The sequence below is a fragment of the Wyeomyia smithii genome, chromosome 1 (assembly GCF_029784165.1).
Source record: "Wyeomyia smithii strain HCP4-BCI-WySm-NY-G18 chromosome 1, ASM2978416v1, whole genome shotgun sequence".
Classification (NCBI taxonomy): Eukaryota; Metazoa; Arthropoda; class Insecta; order Diptera; family Culicidae; genus Wyeomyia; species Wyeomyia smithii.
The window spans coordinates 40,021,491-40,039,256 of record NC_073694.1 but is presented as its reverse complement, the minus strand read 5'-3'; the positions used below and the strand labels follow the sequence as shown (position 1 = coordinate 40,039,256).

At 40.1% G+C, this 17,766-nt stretch overlaps 1 protein-coding gene across 3 annotated transcripts in view; it reads right to left on the bottom strand.

The window, feature by feature from the left end:
• Positions 1 to 16,884, bottom strand: part of LOC129722475 (uncharacterized) — a 197,724-nt gene extending 180,840 nt beyond the window's left edge. For all 3 annotated transcript variants that reach the window (XM_055675927.1, XM_055675942.1, XM_055675934.1), the window contains exon 1: positions 16,064 to 16,884. The gene's annotated coding sequence lies outside the window, so the exon portion shown is untranslated. The remainder of the gene's footprint in view (positions 1 to 16,063) is intronic.
• Positions 16,885 to 17,766: the final 882 nt, after the last annotated feature.

Below are 17,766 nucleotides of genomic sequence, written 5' to 3'. Positions count from 1 at the left end.
CCTGCGTAGATTTTTGAGCACTGGGTATTAATATGAGCATCTCATTTAAGATTATGCTGAAAGGTGATCCCCAAATTAGAGATCTTATCAACATAATCCAAAGTTTCACGATTGAAAATTATACTCGGTAATGTAGACGGAATTTCTCGACGACTAATAAACATAACTTTTGTTTTGAAAGCATTCACAGAGAGAAGATTTCGTTCTGACCATCGGCTAACATTTTCTCTATCAAAAGCTTTTGAAAAGTCTATTAAAAGCAAAAAAGCTACTCCTTTCTTGTCCACTATCTTGTGAATGTCGTCATGCACCTTTAACAAAGCTGTGGTGGTGCTATGACCAGTTCTAAATCCTGATTGATAGTGTAAGCAGGTGACAAGTGTTGATGAACTCTTCTATTTGTTTATGGCAATCTTTTCAAAAGCCTTGGATAAAACACAGAGTATGCTAATGGGACGTAAACTATTTAAGGAGTTAGTTCTAGGTTTTTTTGGTATTGGAATAACTTTTGACGCTTTCCAGGAACGAGGAAACTTAGAAGTTGAAAAGATAAGGTTGAAAACGAATGTAATAGGTGTAATAATGAAGGGTAAAATCAATTTTATGAATCTAAGAGGAATTCCATCTAAGCCCACCGCGTTCGAAGTGAAGAATCGATAACTTTTCCGACTTCTAACTCATTACATGGAACAAATTTGAAACCAATTGGATTTTCGGGAAGAGTTGGAGGTATTTCATGATCACCGGAAAGTTTTCGCTGAAAAAGTTATTAATTTCATCACTTGAATGAGATAACTGTGATTGATTATTTACGGATTTAGTAATATTTAGTTGCTTAAGTTTAGTCCACAGTTGCTTGTTAGAGTTATTAGAATGCAAAGCTGAGGAAATGAAATCAGCTTTAGCTTTGGTTATTAAATTATTCACGCGGTTGCGCAATCATCTGTACTGAGCATGAGCGAAATCGCTTCTACTGCTGGTTCATTGACTATACGCAGCATTCCTCGAGATCATGGTATTACGAATTTCAGCAGGTGGCTGGAAACAGTAAAGTGAACCAATTTTGCGTACATGGGCATTATGGTATTGAAGGGAATGAGCTGATATGTTGACTAGAAATGAATTAACGCCACCATTCATAGGACCCGAACCATTTTGAGAAATCTCAGAATGTACCCGTGTATGTAAAATGGAACTTAAAAATTGGGAAAAATCAATGATGGACAACATTTGGAAACGCAGTGCATCAGCTCGACAATCGAGGAGATTTAGGGTAAAACTACCTTGGATAGACCACGTCCTTTAGCGGGCCACCCGTTACCCTTACTAACACGCAGAGAATCCTGAGTAAGAACCCCCAGGATACCTTCAACTCGGTGACGGAATCGCCGGAAAGGAATCGCAAACACGATCCGGAGAATTCCCACTCAGGATTCTTATTCAAGAATTCTAGAGCCATATACAGGGCATTCCTGAGGATTCTTTTTACAGGAATTTTTTTCAAGGACGCTCACGAATCCAATGTGAGGAATCCTAGAGAATCTATGCGAAACGTATGTTTTTTCATCGGGGTAAATTAATTTGATTTATGTGAAAACTCGAAGGATTTTCAGAAAACTTCCGTCGGGAAACATCTTATCCAGCCAATCCACATCACAAACATTTATAAATTCTGATTTTTGATGAGATAAATTAATTCAATCTGACGGGTGGCCCTCCATAGGTGAATAAAATGTTCAAAATGGCGTTACAACAGGAAATCTTGTGCAACGGTAAACCATTTTTAAAGCGAAAGTCTTCCGGTTTCGACTGTGTATAATTTCCAGCAAATCTAAAGTACAATCCACTAGAAAGGTAGTGAAAAAACGGCCAAAGTAATGAACAAAAAAATACCTCGTTTTTTTGTCTGAATCATGGTTCAAGTTCAGTGGTTTGGCTATCAATTAAGATGTGTACCAGAACGGTTGTTTGAAGAAAATTTTGATTCCATCTCTTCACAAACACCATACCGATGGAAGGTATGTGTTTTAACCAGATAAAGCATAATTACATTACGGCAAAAACACAAGAGTTCCAGAACAACCATTCGACGCCATTAGTATCTACCCAATCTACGCAACCCAACGAATCTCCCTTAGTGTCGTCTAATCGAAGAATTCTTTGGAATTTAAGGTTCCTTGGTGTACAAAAATAATTGGAGAGCAACGAACTTCAAACGATTGATTGGTAGAATCAAGAGATGCGTTCGAAGAGTCAACGTGAAGGCCGCTTAGTTGGAAAGCTGACTACGGAAGTTCTTTTTTTCGTTGATAATGAATGTATCTTCATGAGAAATAAATCGGTTTATCTTAAAGTACATCTATCTGTTTGCCTTTCTCCTGGAAAGATATAGCAATCACTGCAAAAACTAAAGGTACAAAAGTGCTCCAAATGTCGTATATCACTCGACTCAGTTCGACAAGCTGATTTTTTGTATGTATGTATGTGTGTGTGCACCTTTTTATTCTCACTCACTTTCCTTAGAGATTGCTGGAGCGATTTACATGAAATTAATTGTTAGTGAAAGGTCACAAGACACTATTAAATTGTATTGTAACCGAATTCTTAGTTTAGAGGTTATGTATCAAAATGTGAAAATCACGAAACTTGATTAATTCAGAAGCTACACAACCGATTTGATAAATATTGGCATCAAATTTTTGGGCTAGTTAAGGGTTAACTGATCAATTTTTTATTTTATGAATCACTTAGGAAACGTCCTTTTAAAACACAGAACAAAAATAAATATTTTCGGATTTGCTATTGATCCTTAAAATTTTTCGCATGAGTGGCAACACGTTGTCGTTTATTGTGTTTTATGTATTTTATGGACATTTCTCCACGACATTTTAGTTGTAGATAAGTCATATTTGAAATAGAAAAAAATTTCCTTCTATACCTATTGTACTAGTGGAACCTAAAATGATATTTAATCGAGTCCATACCGAATCCGAACTCCTTACAGGGGGATAAATAAAATGATTGAGACAGGCAAAGGACTCTAACAACGTGGAGGAGTGTAATACCATCACTTAACACATAAAATACAACAATACGTAACTTACTACATCTTTTTTTTGCGAGTGTCCAGCTTTACCATTGTAGTGTCTGTCTCACCCACCTCAGGTGTCAAAAAAACTGCAATTTGAAGTCATTTTTTGGAAGAACCCAAAACATATAAAACCTCTAGAAAGTTCACCAGTACCAAAAATAATTATGATAACAAATGATCTTAAGTTACAACTTGTATGACTACTGCGATCTGAAAAAGCAATACCTGAGTAATTATTTAGGTTAAACCTTAAGGTGTCCGTCTTTACCTACTTTCCCGTACTACAAATTGCGTGACAATGTCTCATTTTGTGCTAGATAAATCGTCATTTGTTAAAAGTATTAGTTTTCTCATTTCATTTACACAAAACGGTGACTGAAGCGCATCGAGAGTTGAAAAAGTTTACAGAATTGCTGATCTAAGTGAACGGAATTGCTGCGCTTTAGAGGCAGTGATTTCGTTTTTGACTACTGTCCGCCAAATGCAACACCAAAAACCTTCGAAGAAGCAGAATTTGAGAATCGCTCGTTGAGGATCCATGTCAATCGCAGCAACAACTTGATTCGGTATTAAAAGTTACCCGCCAAGCCATTTCCAAGCGATTGTACGCTTTAGGAAAGATTCGAAAACAAGCAACACCAGTTTCTTGTGATTTGATGCGGAAGGACGTTGAACATCGTTTTTCGCTTCGCCTGTGAACAACTACTGCAGCGACAAAAAAGGAAGGGTTTTTCTCCATCGCATCGTGATGGGTAATGAAAAATAGGCCGAATATACACGCTGGAAGATTATGCTGCGTATTCGTTGGGATCAGGTCGATGATATTAATTATGAGCTGTTGAAACTGAACGAAACCATCAATTGTGTCGGTTTCAAGAAGACCAAAAATAACCAAAACATGAAAAAAATCCAAATTGAGCTCAGAATCGTCGAAAAGTGGTTCTGAAGTTCTTAAAAGACTAAAACAAAAAACGATCCCATATTGAGGTCAGAATCATCGAACCTAAGTGCTTATGCAATTAAGCAGAGTACTGCGCGAAAAATGGCCACAATACTAGCAGGGGCTCGAAAAAGTGGTTCTACTGCATGACAACGCTTGGCTTCATACTGCCAAAGTCATTGAAACTTCAATAGAAACGCTCGTGATCGTTATTCCGCCATCTGATTAATACTTGTTTCGTTCGATGACACATAATCTGGCTGATCTGGCTAATTCTAATAGTATGAAGACATCGAAAAATGGCTTGATTCATGGATAGCCTCGAAAGACAAACACTTGAATCTAAGCAGCCGGCTCTGTCTGAACTGTTTTTTAATAAATTTTTTATTAAACAAAAAACGGCGAGAACTTAGTAGCGCAAATCATGCGTAAAATCAACCAAATCACCATTCCGCCTCTTATTTTCCTGATATCTAAACTACCATTAACGGGTGACAACTAAAATTTTGGATTTGAATTTTTGAGTCAACGAAAGTACAATTAGTATAATTATTCATTTGTTAACACAGACGAGTTTTTTTTTGTTTTTCGAAAGATATAAGATTTGCCTTAGTTCACGTAGTTTAGAGACTTTTTAACAATTTTCTTGTACGACAAAATCATCTGCAATAGAGAACCAACAATTTGACATCGAACAATAATTTTGGCCGCAAAGCTTATTTTCCGACCATTGCGGCAATGGTCGAAATCTGCAACTTCCTAGGAAGCAAGTATTGCGGATTAAGTTAGGGTAAAAAACTTAGAATTCCGGGCATACTGACCTACTAAACAGCTTTGCTAAAGATTGCAACTTTCTAGGAATTCGGAATCGTGGGATAAGTTAAGGTCAAAAAATGTGAAGAATTGCGTAATGGAATTTCGTATTAAACTGCCAACCACCAAGAAGCCTTCGACCTTCTGCACAAGTTCGGTGAAAGCCGCAACTTTTCAGGTCGTCGCAAACACAGGGGAGGTGGGGGAGGCTGCAATATTCAAACAGAGTGTTTCAATACCTAGTAAAGCGATTCAAAATTTATGGCGAATAGAGGATATTTCTCGAAAATCAGTCTATATTATGATCTATTATTGTAAGCTATCAATGTTCTAAGCTCAAATGAATTTATGTCAATATAAAAAAAAATTAAAACCACCTCAACTAAAAAGGCACCTCAAGCATAAAACAAAGCAAAAATGCAAGTATGAAACTTTGCCGACAGCTTATTATTCACCACAACTCGAAGCCTAAGTGATTCGTCAATTGGCAGAAAACATGCAAACATGATAATCTGCAAATTGGAATGTAACAGTTTTTAGCACCAACGTTAGTCGAAATTATAACGTGCTTAGTTGTGAATATGATGTACAATTGCCCGCATGTGTCCCAATTCTGGAATTCGTGGGATTCAGTTTAGTCAACAATATTATTTTGGGTAAGAATTGAATATTGCTGATAAAACTTTTATTTAATCAAGTAAATTACAGCTTAGTTTATTGAAATTGCTTCATTATATTAAACCGAAAACTATGAGCACTTTCCTGCGCTTCTTTGCGTGTTCTCTAATAACCATGTCGGTATCAGATAATTTAAAATTGTCAATTGTTAGATTTTACACAAGAATTTGTCTACATTTTTTCCTGCTACATTCTTGAGAACAATGTTCACGGAATGGTTTGCTGTGCTCTATAAAAAATAACTTTAATTAATTGGAATCCGGATCTTGTTCTGAACTAAACCAGTCGTCTTCTTTCTAACAAACAAATAGCCAAAGACCCTCACTCATCCTCCACTCCTCCACAAAAGCATTGCGTTCCCACAGCAATTATTATGTTCAATCACGACTTTTGCCCAATTGGACACCAATTTTCCCGTACACCACCGCTGTCGGCCGGAGCCCCCGAAGGGGACTCAAGTCGTAGGCAATTGCCTTGTCTGTTTCGATTCAAACAAAATCGTTAAATTAGGGCGTCAAAATATTCACGTAACGTGGCGGAGGCAGCCGTTTTTGGTTTTGTTTTGTTGTCGTCATCGGTTGGCTTGTCGTGGAGTTATTTTCAGATTCAGAAAACAAAAACTACGGAATGGAATTGGTATCGTGTGTGTGTGAATGTTTGATTTTTTTCGAGCACAGGCGCGAAGAAAAATGCGTTTTTCCCATCCACTTGGAACGGATTCCTGATTGCTTGCTTGCTGCGTTTAGGAACTTCACAGACATTCCTACGAAACGATCGCACTCTCGAGAGGCCAGATAATTGGTTGTAATGTTTTTAAGTCCAAGAACCTTTCAACTTTTTAATGCGAACGGAGCGATTGTTTTTCGGAGGGACCGTTGTAAATTGTACACTTTGGAAACGCAATCTTCGAGCATTGAAGAGATTGGTTAGGAGAAAATTCTCCCAAATGCATAGTTTGGTGGTGGAGCCGTGTGCAGGATTTTCGTTTGTAGGTCCACACTTCATTTCAGTTTCAGTTATAATTATAACAAAATTTGATGATATGGATTTTACAAAATTTTGACATGATATCTTGCATTTGATATAGAATAGCGAACGGCTTCGGCAGTGTTTTTTCCGCAGATTTTGCAGCAAACTAATGCAGAAACCTGACAAAGAGAACCATTACCGTGGCCGTTCGCTAATCCTACATTTTCTAATCAAGTTTAAATTTATTTCTGTCAACACCCTAGTAAAATTGATATGAGAAAAAAACCTAGTAAAATGAGTTTTATAATTCTTTCGAGTTTACCCTCAGAAATACTCCAGTACGCACGTCTATGTGCAGTGGGATTCATCTGGAAAGGGTCACGAAGGTTGCAGTTCGGTAATTGGCTGAAATGATTTACATCCGTTATTACATCGTGTCGATAGGTGGTATAACTGCATCGGCAACAATTCACAATACCGACAGCAAGTCTTTTGACACAGGCGAAAGCTAATGAACTCCCGGAATGTTAATGCCGAAGTTAGCCGAAATTCCTTACGCTATTGTTTCTATCGCATCGTCGATCAAGGCGACAATATGTACGGCAAACAATGTAAACGAATCGTTTAAAAGTAATTGAACTCTCGTTGCTACGAGTCTTTTGTTCATTGTTCGGCAACAATGTGTTTGCTGTTATTTGAAGAAAGCATTCATAATCAGCTTGAGATACACTCTGAACGTCTCAACCGGAGTGCGTTGCCGTCGTCGCCGTCTTCGATCGGTTGTAGAGGTTGACAGCAACAAACCGCTGCGCTGTCTCTGCTTGGACCGATTCGATACGGCGCGGCAGCGGCGTGGCAATATGCAAAACAGTCAGCAACACTGAGTGTGGGTGGATCCGAGTGCGCACACGCCAGACTACATTTCCGATTCATTCGAACGCTCGAGTGAAGAGTTCGAGTGGCGTGTAAACAATGTCGGCAAAGTATCTTTTTTCTCTCCTCTGTTGCTCTGTTTGTTCCGCACGATATTAGCTATCGATTATCCTAAGGCTGATTATTGCCAGCCGCCCGCGGTATCCGAACCGAAGCGCCGTGATGCGTTTCCTCTTTGGATTTGGGCGGCGCGGAACTATGAATCGCTCGGACGGACCACTTTTTCGGGGTTATGTCACTCGTACGCAAAACGGGGCATAGAAAACAATAATAATATATCAGTGAGGAGGCGCACTATCGAAAAATAAGGTGGCGCACAGAGGTTTTGACTTTGGTTAGTGGTTCATTAAAACTAGCTTCAGAGCTATTGAGCGACGACAGCGTTGCGGGCGGATTTGAGCATATATGCTTTCGGATGCTATTATTAAAAATATAAAATTCGGAGGCACCCACTCGATATCGGCCCACGGTGGTACACAGCACCGGTGAATATTGGAAGATTTATGCCGTTTGCTTAACGGACTTTCTGCTTATGGAGCTGTACCATGTTTGATGTATGTCCGATGTGCTAATGAATGGGTACTAATAATATGTCATTTGGGAAAAGCCTACCGGTCCGAGTTGGGATATTGTTTCGATCATTTCCTTGATTGACGAATATGTCTACCTTGAAGATTGGCATGTTTGATATTGTTCCAAAAGCGGACTCGAGACGAAAAAGAGACATTCTCGATTTTGTGACACAATGTGCAAATATCCAGATGTTGGACGAAACTGTTTCTGATCGACTGTTACAAGTGATTATGAGAAGTTTTCGATCTAACCCTGAATGAACCACTCACTGCGACCACAAACTTTAATCTTTTATGATATCGACCGGTTGTCTGCTGTATTTCGTACTCCAATTATTAGCAATACCGCGATTGGGGAAGTTGCTAGGTACATGTGGCATGCTTATTACACGCTTGCTGTTCTACTATACCGAGCCTCGTTCCTCCTGCCAAATGCCACTAGTTATATTTCCCTGAAGAAGTTTCGTCGAGCGTCCTCCTGGCCAGTTTTATCTATAAGAGGAACTTAGTTTTTTGTTAAGAGGAAGTCATGCAAATAATGCCATAGATTTCAGTTTAAAGGAAGGGCAAGTGGTGGAAGAGCCTGAGAACAAACCCATACTTAAAGTCCAGTTTTGAGATTCGAGCCCACGGCCATCCGATCAACAACGCGAACTCTGTAACCTTGCGGCTACGCAGCTCGCTTATTGAGTTTTCTCATAAACATAACAAAACATAAACTTTCCGCCATATGTTTGGCATCTCTTCACTAAGTATTGCAATATCCAGTTTGAATATTGCAGCACCCCAAAAAGCTTAGCATTTGAGCCATTCTACGATTCTGGTCGCAGTGAGGAAGCCCATACAGGAAAAAAAAAGTTTAGAATCACCTAAAATGACCACATTCATGTAACTGTAACTCGTGATTACGACAACCTAGAGAGTTGTGATTTTCAGCAAAGTTTTTCAGAAGGCCAAGGGCTTTGATTTCGGGTGAAACTTGTTTGGGGCCATCCACATACCACGTGGACAGATTTTTAATGATTTTGACCCCCCCTCTCCCCCACCGTGGACAACTGCACATATAAATTCTAAAAAATGGACCGTGCACATTAACCCAACCCCCCCCCCCCCCAAAAGCTGTCCACGTGGTATGTGGATGGCCCCTTTCGAAGTTTAGCCGCTACGGGGCGCTACTGTGCATAATCCAACCTCCAAAAAGTTATAGACTTCAACAAAATCATTATGAAGGACAAGGGATCCTGATTGGAATACAGTTTAGTATGTAAATCAGTGGCTCTAGTTTACATGTAGTTTTGAGTTCTCTGAGCTTAATTTATTTCGTGAGTCTAACCACTTAGAAGGCACAGGAAAGTTGTTTCTGGTTTCTGGGGTTTCTGGTTGACTAATAGTTTAGTTCGGAACTCTGCCATAACATAACGCTAACTTTATCTCGTGAATTTATCCGCTTGGAAAGTTACAATCTTCAGCCAAGATGTTCAAGAGGTCAAGAGCTTTTGATTCATGGACAGATTGGTTGAGTCATTTTCACCCTGCATTTGGTTCAATATTCTGACCCTGACTACAATTTCGTACACAACACGATCATTCCAGAAGGAACCACTTAGTATCTACAAATTTAAATACTTCAGAAAACAACATCGATCAAGATGAGGGTGAAAATCATCGGCTCTATGAAAATTATTGATTATATTGGTTATACAAACACTTAAAACTATTCAGTTCGAGCTCGGCTGAAAAAAATCCGAGTTTACTCGGCAACTTTTGGATTCAACTTCGAGACTTCGCCAAGAAAACTAAGTTTGACGAACCTCGTCAGAGCTTTTTGCCGGATTTATCGTTAAACACTGTTGATACCGAGGTCAGCAAAAACATTACTGATATCTCGGCACGAATTTTGTTTGTTGCCGAGTTTCGGCATCAGAAAGCGGTCAAAGTTACAGTTTTTTGATCGATAAAAGAAATGCTCGAGCTGGGAGTGTCTCTTGTGTGTTCTGGTGTAGCTCGAGTCTCCCAACGCAAAAGTTTCCATGTCCCTGAAATTTAATTTTTGTTTTTAAAACAAACTTAAAAAAAACAATATCACAGATTTGCTATAAAAAAATCGATTTCCGAAACTTCAAGAACTACTCTTGTGCATTTTTAGGTTGTAAAATCAAACATGTAAGACTTTCACGACTGTAAGTGAAACTCTCTCAGAAGTTCGATTAAGCTCAAATTTTCGATGGAAACTTTTTCGAGAAGACAAAATTGTTGAGTCCTAACGTTAGCATTGCAAAAAGTGTTCAAAAAAGACCGATTTTTCATGAGTTTACCTTTACGCGCACTGACGAAACTACCCATGAAGCATCAATCATAGTAACCCATGAGTCAGAAGAAAAAAAAATGACTCAAACTCTAACCATAATGGCGAAAACAGTGAAGCTACTCCGTTCAGAAGTGTGCGCGATCAAAGAACGTTACCCCGTCGCGTCGAAAACAGATATCTTACGGAAAAAGGACGCCGGTTGCGCTTGTTCCGGTATCTACAACATCTTGGCACTGCTAGACTACAATCAGAGCATCGAAAGAAAGACCGGTTCCGGACGGTCGACGACCCTGAGCGACAAGAAGCTCCAAAGAATGCTGAAGAGGAATACCGAGGGGGAAGTGGCTACATCGCTGGGTACGCTCGATCGGGAGGTCGGTTCAACCGGCCAAACAGTGGAAAAGTACCTGGCGAAAATGGACATCAGAAAGCGGAAGTCCCGTCCATTGGTTTCGGAGTTGCTCGATGGTCGAGTCGATTTTTCCGGCGAATCGCGACGTGATGATGGTGGTCCACGCCGAGACCTATCTCACCCTGGATGACAACAACTGGCAGGGCACTCCATATTTTTCTTTTCCCACGAAGGAAGTGACCTCCGAGGTGAAATTCATTTCACACACCAAGTTCCCAAAGAAGGGTCTGCTGTGGCTGACAATCAGCGAGAAGCTCCGTACTGGCCGTGAACGGGGAAATTTACAGTACGAAGTGCCTGCCGGAAGTTGCGTCGTTTATCAAGAAATACCGTAGGAGCGAAGACGCGGTGCTCTGGCCCGATCTGGTGTCACTACTCGAAGCAATCGTTGGAGGAGATGGAGCGGCTGCAAATCGATGCGCTACCCAGGTCGGCCAACCCACCCAACGCTCCCCAGCTGCATCCCATCCAGAGTTTCAGGACAAACCAGCAGCGTGAGACAACCTCAACAATCTTGAAGTGAAAATTGAGAAGGAATTGATAAATAGAACGAAGAAAGAACTCAAAAACATGAATAAACGCATGTCCACCATGGCGAATGTTCCGGTAAACTCTCGGAAAGCCACTCGCAAGGGCGTGGAATTACTTTTGCAAATGAGCGTATACAATTGCCTTCCATAGGAAATTAATGGGAAACATGACTAGTGAACGAAATTCGAGAATCTAATTTCTCTTAAACATTCCATTGGCACCCTATTGTTGATGCACTGTCGATTTTTCGTAAAATTTTGTTCAGGTATCAGAAGGTCATCCCCCTCCCCCCGGCTACGTCTTTGTCACCCATGAACCTCCCCCATTCCTTATTACCCACTCGGGAAAATAATGTGACGCCGGCCCTGAGAGGAACTCCGCCCTGAACTGTCCGCCATCCAAGGACCCTTAGCTCTCTGAAGCTTGTGCTGAAGGCTGCAACTTGCTGCACCTGCATTGACACTCTTCCAGTCAGGTACGATATGGTTTATGAAGCCAATCACCTTTCCGGGATTTAACGACCGAATCTCTTTGGGCTGTAAACAGTCACTGTTTAGAAGCCTTGACCTGCGTTTAAATAATACACCTCAGCTGCACAGCAGATGTTCCAAAGTCTCGCTTTCCATATTACAAATGCGACAGATATCATCCTGAACCTGGCCAATGTTTTATGAATGATGTCTGCTCGGATAGTGCTCATTTCCTAATCCTACGTAACTACAAAGATCTCTTCTGTTGAGCTCTAAGAGCTATTTGAAATGACTCTTATTTGGTGTTATGAACCTTTCAGACAGCCAACCAATAAGTCATCCCTTTTTGGTATTCCCAAAATTCAAGTTCCAATTTTTATGCACAGTTTAATATACCACAGAAAGGTTCTGGGCGGATGAAATGTGAGTAAGATCCTCGTTTTGCAAGTTCTACTGCTCTTTACTTCCCACCAATGCCACAATGTCCTGGAACCCAATACAAATTTAGTGAGTTCGTTGACACAGCTGTCGCAATGTGACATTCTTGGATGTACTATTATGAGTACCAAGTGTTTCCAACGCTGCCTGACTGTCAGAAAAAATACACATATTTGCAGACAAAGATTGTCAGACGAAGAATTTCAAATGAAATGTTCATTCCATAAACAAAGATTCCTGCACCAGTTTTTGTACTTATTTCTGGGCCATCTGTATAAAATATCATTGAACCGGGACGGACATTAGGAACTCCGACTTCCCAGTCTGTACGCGACGTTTCGCATGCCTTGTAGGGAATTCATACTCATCTCTGGCCCTTCTTTGAAAAAGTTCAGTATACTCGGATGACTCACAAGATAACATAACAAGATAGTTTTTGTTCTTTTGAGCCTCAGAGTACCTTTCTTTGCTTCTATTTGCACGGATAAGGGCAACAAATGAAGAATTGCATCCAAAGCTTGCGATGGGTGTTGCGCGATGCTCCTGTCATAGCAATGCACACAAGTCGTTGAATTTTATCTAGCTTTGTTCTAGCGATAGTCTCTTTGGTTTTTGGCAACCACACTAACGAAGCGTAGGTCAGTTTTGGACGTATAACTAATTGATATGGATATTAACGTCACCATTTTTTGGTCTCAAGCCCCATTTCCTTCTAACGGTCGTGGAGCACAACCATAATGCACTGACTGTCTTGTTGATTGCATAGTCAAAATGTGCATTCCAGTTTAGTTTGGCATCAAGAATAGCTCCTAAGTATTTAACCTGTTCACTAAGAGGAATGCCTATTTCTCCAAGCTTGAGAGTTTTTAGATTGAATTTCCTCTTTCTAGTGAAAGCTTTTGTCGGATTAATGCTGAGATCCTCTTTTTACACCAAGACTGGGTAAACTTCAAAGCCTCTTGTATTCTTTTCGAAACTATGTTTGCAAACTTTCCTTTTACTAAGATGACTGTTTTCCGCAAAACCCGCAATCTCGAAACCCTTTACAGCTAACTTTCTGAGAAGATCATCTACCACCAAAGACCACATAGGTGGCGAATGAACACCTCCTTGCGGACATCCTTTCGTTTCCCTTACCGTAACAGACGAGCCTCCCAACTTAGAAGTGGTTTCCCTTTTTGCAAGCATAGTATGAATCCAGTCAACAGTACTTATGTGAGATCCCTATTTTCCTAATTGAAGAATAGGACGTATTATCGAAAGCACAGACAACAGAGCGCACAGTGCAATTTCTTTAGCTAAAAGTTACTTTTTAATTTTCATGAATAGCGTAGTTTTAAAGCACTGCAGCAGTGGACATTCCAAATTGATAAGCAAACTGAAACTATGAGAGCGATTTTGTTTGCATGTTAGATGAATAAACGGAAATCATTCAATACTTTCTCCATTGTCTTTAACAAAACCGAAGAAAGACTTATAGATTTAAATGATTTTGGATGCGTCCTATCACGCTTCCTTCTAACCTTAATTTTGATGGTATATGATTCAACCACTGGCCTTAAAAATCTTTACAAGAGAAAGAATTACCATTGCATTTGCAGATTTAAAAGGCTCAAAGGATCTCATCGCATTTTCCACCCTGGTTCTCGTAAATATTTGATCCCTAATATCCAATCCGGTTTGTTCTGTTCTAGTAGACCCAAAGCAAATCTGCGTAGAACAACTTTCACCTAAATCAGAAATGGCTAAGTCCGTTTTTACCTTAGAACCTGGAAAATGTGTTTTCATCATAAGACCCGATATACTGGGACCACTATGTAGTATAGATTTCGTCGTGACCCTTAAGATTGCCAAGCTAGTTCTTTTCGCAGTTGTTGTGCATACTGATCCCATTCGGTTTTTTAGGATCTCTGTATGTAACAGACGATAATTTTGTGATCAGATAGTGAAGTTTCATCCGGCACATGCCAGTTAGCAATTTTCTCAGAAATGGCTGGACTGCATTGCGTCAGATCCGAAACTCCACTTCTCATAGCGTTTGAAAACGTTGGTTTGTTACCTTTATTGCAAAAATCTATATTATTCGACGAAAGAAACTCCAATAGGTACCATGCTTGGTTTCGCTCTTTTGCTCTTTGAATGCTCATTAGGCTATATTCTGTCAAGGAGACAGAGATATGACTTGTTCGAATCCTTGACAGAATACAGCCTAATGAACATTCAATGAGCAAAAGAGCGAAACCAAGTATGATAGGCACTCCTCACGACCATTGACACTCTCAGTCCCCCAAACTGTATGGTAAGCGTTGGCTCCGCAACCAATGATGAATTCCTTATTATTGTCTCTGTAAAATTTGTCAAACAAGCAATCTCAGGAGGAGGCGCCTCATTCATTTCACCTGAAAAATAAGCCGAAGCAACAATTACCTCAATTCCCTGGTGGTTGGCACCTGAACCATAACCGCTACAACATCTCATTTGACAAATTCTGTCACAGGATAGCATTTTATAGCTTTGTTCACAAGAACTCTGTCAACCATCGTAATATAGTTTGCCAACATTCATTTGAATGAGAACCATGTCTAGCTTCCCTGATTCTCCTGCTAAGAACTGACGAGGCACCTTTCGCGTGGTGGAGATTCACTTGTAGGAACTTTCAGAAAGTATTTTAAGAACATGTCCCGTTCGGTTCGATTACCGAGAGATTTTTCCAATGTCATTTTATCACCCGTAATGATAAAGACTGATTGTAACAGCTATTTGATTTAGTCGTAGAATTCATTTATTTATTTATTTTTTTCACATCGAATTTTGGAAATTCGCCCACTGTTTGTTAGACAGTATTTCAGAAGTTGTGAATTTTTTAGGCAAAGTGTGAATTTGAACGAGTACCAAATAAAGTAGTTTGTATTTCTATGGTAGACAGAAAAAAATCTATACAAACCAAAAATCCAAGTGGTTTGTTCTGATTTTAATAGAATTTGTTGAACTCATAACCTACAAATTGGAATATAATTGTTTTGTTAGATTACTTTTGGTTGCAATCGCAATGTTCTTAGTTGTACAAATAGAATACAATTACTCTCAAGTGAAATATGTGGCTTTAAGTACAGTCAACAATGTTATTTGGGGCAGGAATTGTATACCGCTGAATAAATATTTGAATAAATTAGCAACCAATGTTCAAATTTAATACATTCCGTACAACTTGTACGTTTTAATAAGGTCTAAAAGCAAATAATGCCTTTTTTGTTGTATCAAAAATTCACATTGGAAAATTTCTCAAATTCTACAAAAAAAAGATAATGAATCAATTTTAGCAAGACCATAAGTCTTTCTATTATCGTCACAGGTATATCATACCTTAATCAACAAATCTTCTCTTCATCGGAACCATGAAATTGAATAACATTCAACGACAGTGACGAAAATAGAACACCCAGCAACTCTAGGCATATCTTCGAAAGAAACTAAAGCGTTTCCCAATGTTAATGAGCTCAATGCATAGTCCTGTGGATTACCCGAATCATACAAAAAATCAACGAATTGCTTATCGCAAAAAGTCGCATCCGTCAGCCGTCAATTTAAGACTGCATCTAGTCATAAGCAACTGCAACAGTAGGCATGATAAGTGTGCGTGTAATCGTGCATTTGCTTAACAAATATGATAAATAACATGGACTACGCATAATTTAGCTGCCGTTTGTGAGTATCATCAGTGCCTTTCATCAGCTGGGTTTATTTAAACACCCAACACGAGCTTTTTTCTGATGAACAATCTGAAGTATCAGTTACGAATTTCAGAAATGTTTCCCGTTGTTGAAACCTGTTTTGCAACGAATGTTAATGATTATACAAATGATCATCAGGTTAGTGTATAAATTCTTATGCCAGTTTTAAGTACTCACTCGAAGTACACCGCCTCGATGGAGCGGTACGGTTTGTCAGCTTCGTTCGGACTGTCACGGTACGTGTCCACAACCAAAACACAGCAGATTGTCGCCACGCAAATTCTAGTTTCTCCGGGTCAACAGAAAACCGCAATCAGCACGTCGTTATCAGGTTGTTACAAATCGATCGTCGTTAAAAACCACAGACGGTTTTCTCTTCTTGCTGTGCACCTTCTTCACTGTTTTGATTCCAAATTTTCCACGCAACACAGCGAATAATCCACCAACAGCATAAACATCGAGCAACAATTTTACTTTTCAGTCAAATCAATTCGCTCACATAACGAAAATCGAAAATCACGCTAACAAAAACTTTCAAAATTCCACTTTTCTTGCCGCAATTAAAAACACTTTTCTTCGCAGTCGTCTTCGAGCTTTTTTTTCAGCCGGTTGTCGCTGCCCAGTCTGCCTCCGCACACCTCGGCGCGAAAGCTGGTCTCGAGCCTGTACGGAGATGGCCACTATCGGCCAGTTTGCGATGCCCCCGCAGCCGAGCGCCGGTCAGCTTATGCGACACAAGCGTGGATTTCTTCACTTCACATACACTAAGCGGCAGAACGAAGGCCTGCTGAAGCCTTCGGTGTCCGGCCGGTTTTTCTGAAATAACTGCAACGAAGGCGACGAACTTTGCACACACAGTTTTAACAGAAACCCACGTCGCTGGAACTGTAACGTCGAACCATCAACATCACTCGCAAAGGTACCACCGAGAAATGACGGCCGCTGCGAATGTGATGTGTGAGATGATGCGGCGAGACTTTGCGCGGCTCGCGGACTACACAGCAGAAACCCGTTTTTCTTCAGCTTCAACGGGCAGAGCGGCCAGAGCCAGAGCCGAAGCCAAAGCGCTCATCTGTACAGTGTTCATACGTATCAAGGCATCCGCAACACTGCTTGGGTAGCAAGCAACCATGAGCGAACTCGACCTGAGAGAGAGCGAACGAGCGAAACCTGATATCATAGGCGCGCGATCGCTTATGGCTGCAACAAACAACAAACGGAAGAGCACAGCATAAGCCCGAGAGTGGTGAGCCGAAGCGAAGGCGTACATCGTCGTATAGCGTTTGTTTTCAATTCCTCCGAATAACGTTATCGGCCGTGGTGGCGTGTGAGTGTGTGAAAAACAAAACATGCGCAACGGCCCACTCCAGCGCGGTGGGTTGAAAAACATGAAGTTGATGTGGTGTTTTCTCATCATTATCAGTCTATGTTGATATAATCGCATGCGTGTATGACAATAAAGAACACCAGTTGAATCGAGTCGAAGAAAGCATTGGGCGAAAAAAATGCATCCACGGGAGCCGTCGTGGGGTGGACCGAATGGGCTGACTGTTGATTACCCGGTGGGTGTTACTTGATTGAATTTCCCCACATTCTGGGATTCCAGAAGTTTCTATTTTTTATTTTTTTTTTCTTTGTAGGAGCTGATAACCACTGCTACCATTAGTTAGAATTATTGTGGTAATTTTTTTTTTAAATAATAATATTCACATGTTTGTGGTATAAGCTATTTAGAGAGAATAATAATAATACAGCAGCAGAATAATCAAACTTGTATGGTAGTTCCATTTTATCAGCTGTAGATTGTATCTACTCCCGATTAGATATCCTTCTGTTTTCTATCTCACCAACCTCACGATTGAGAGTGCCAATTTAAATTA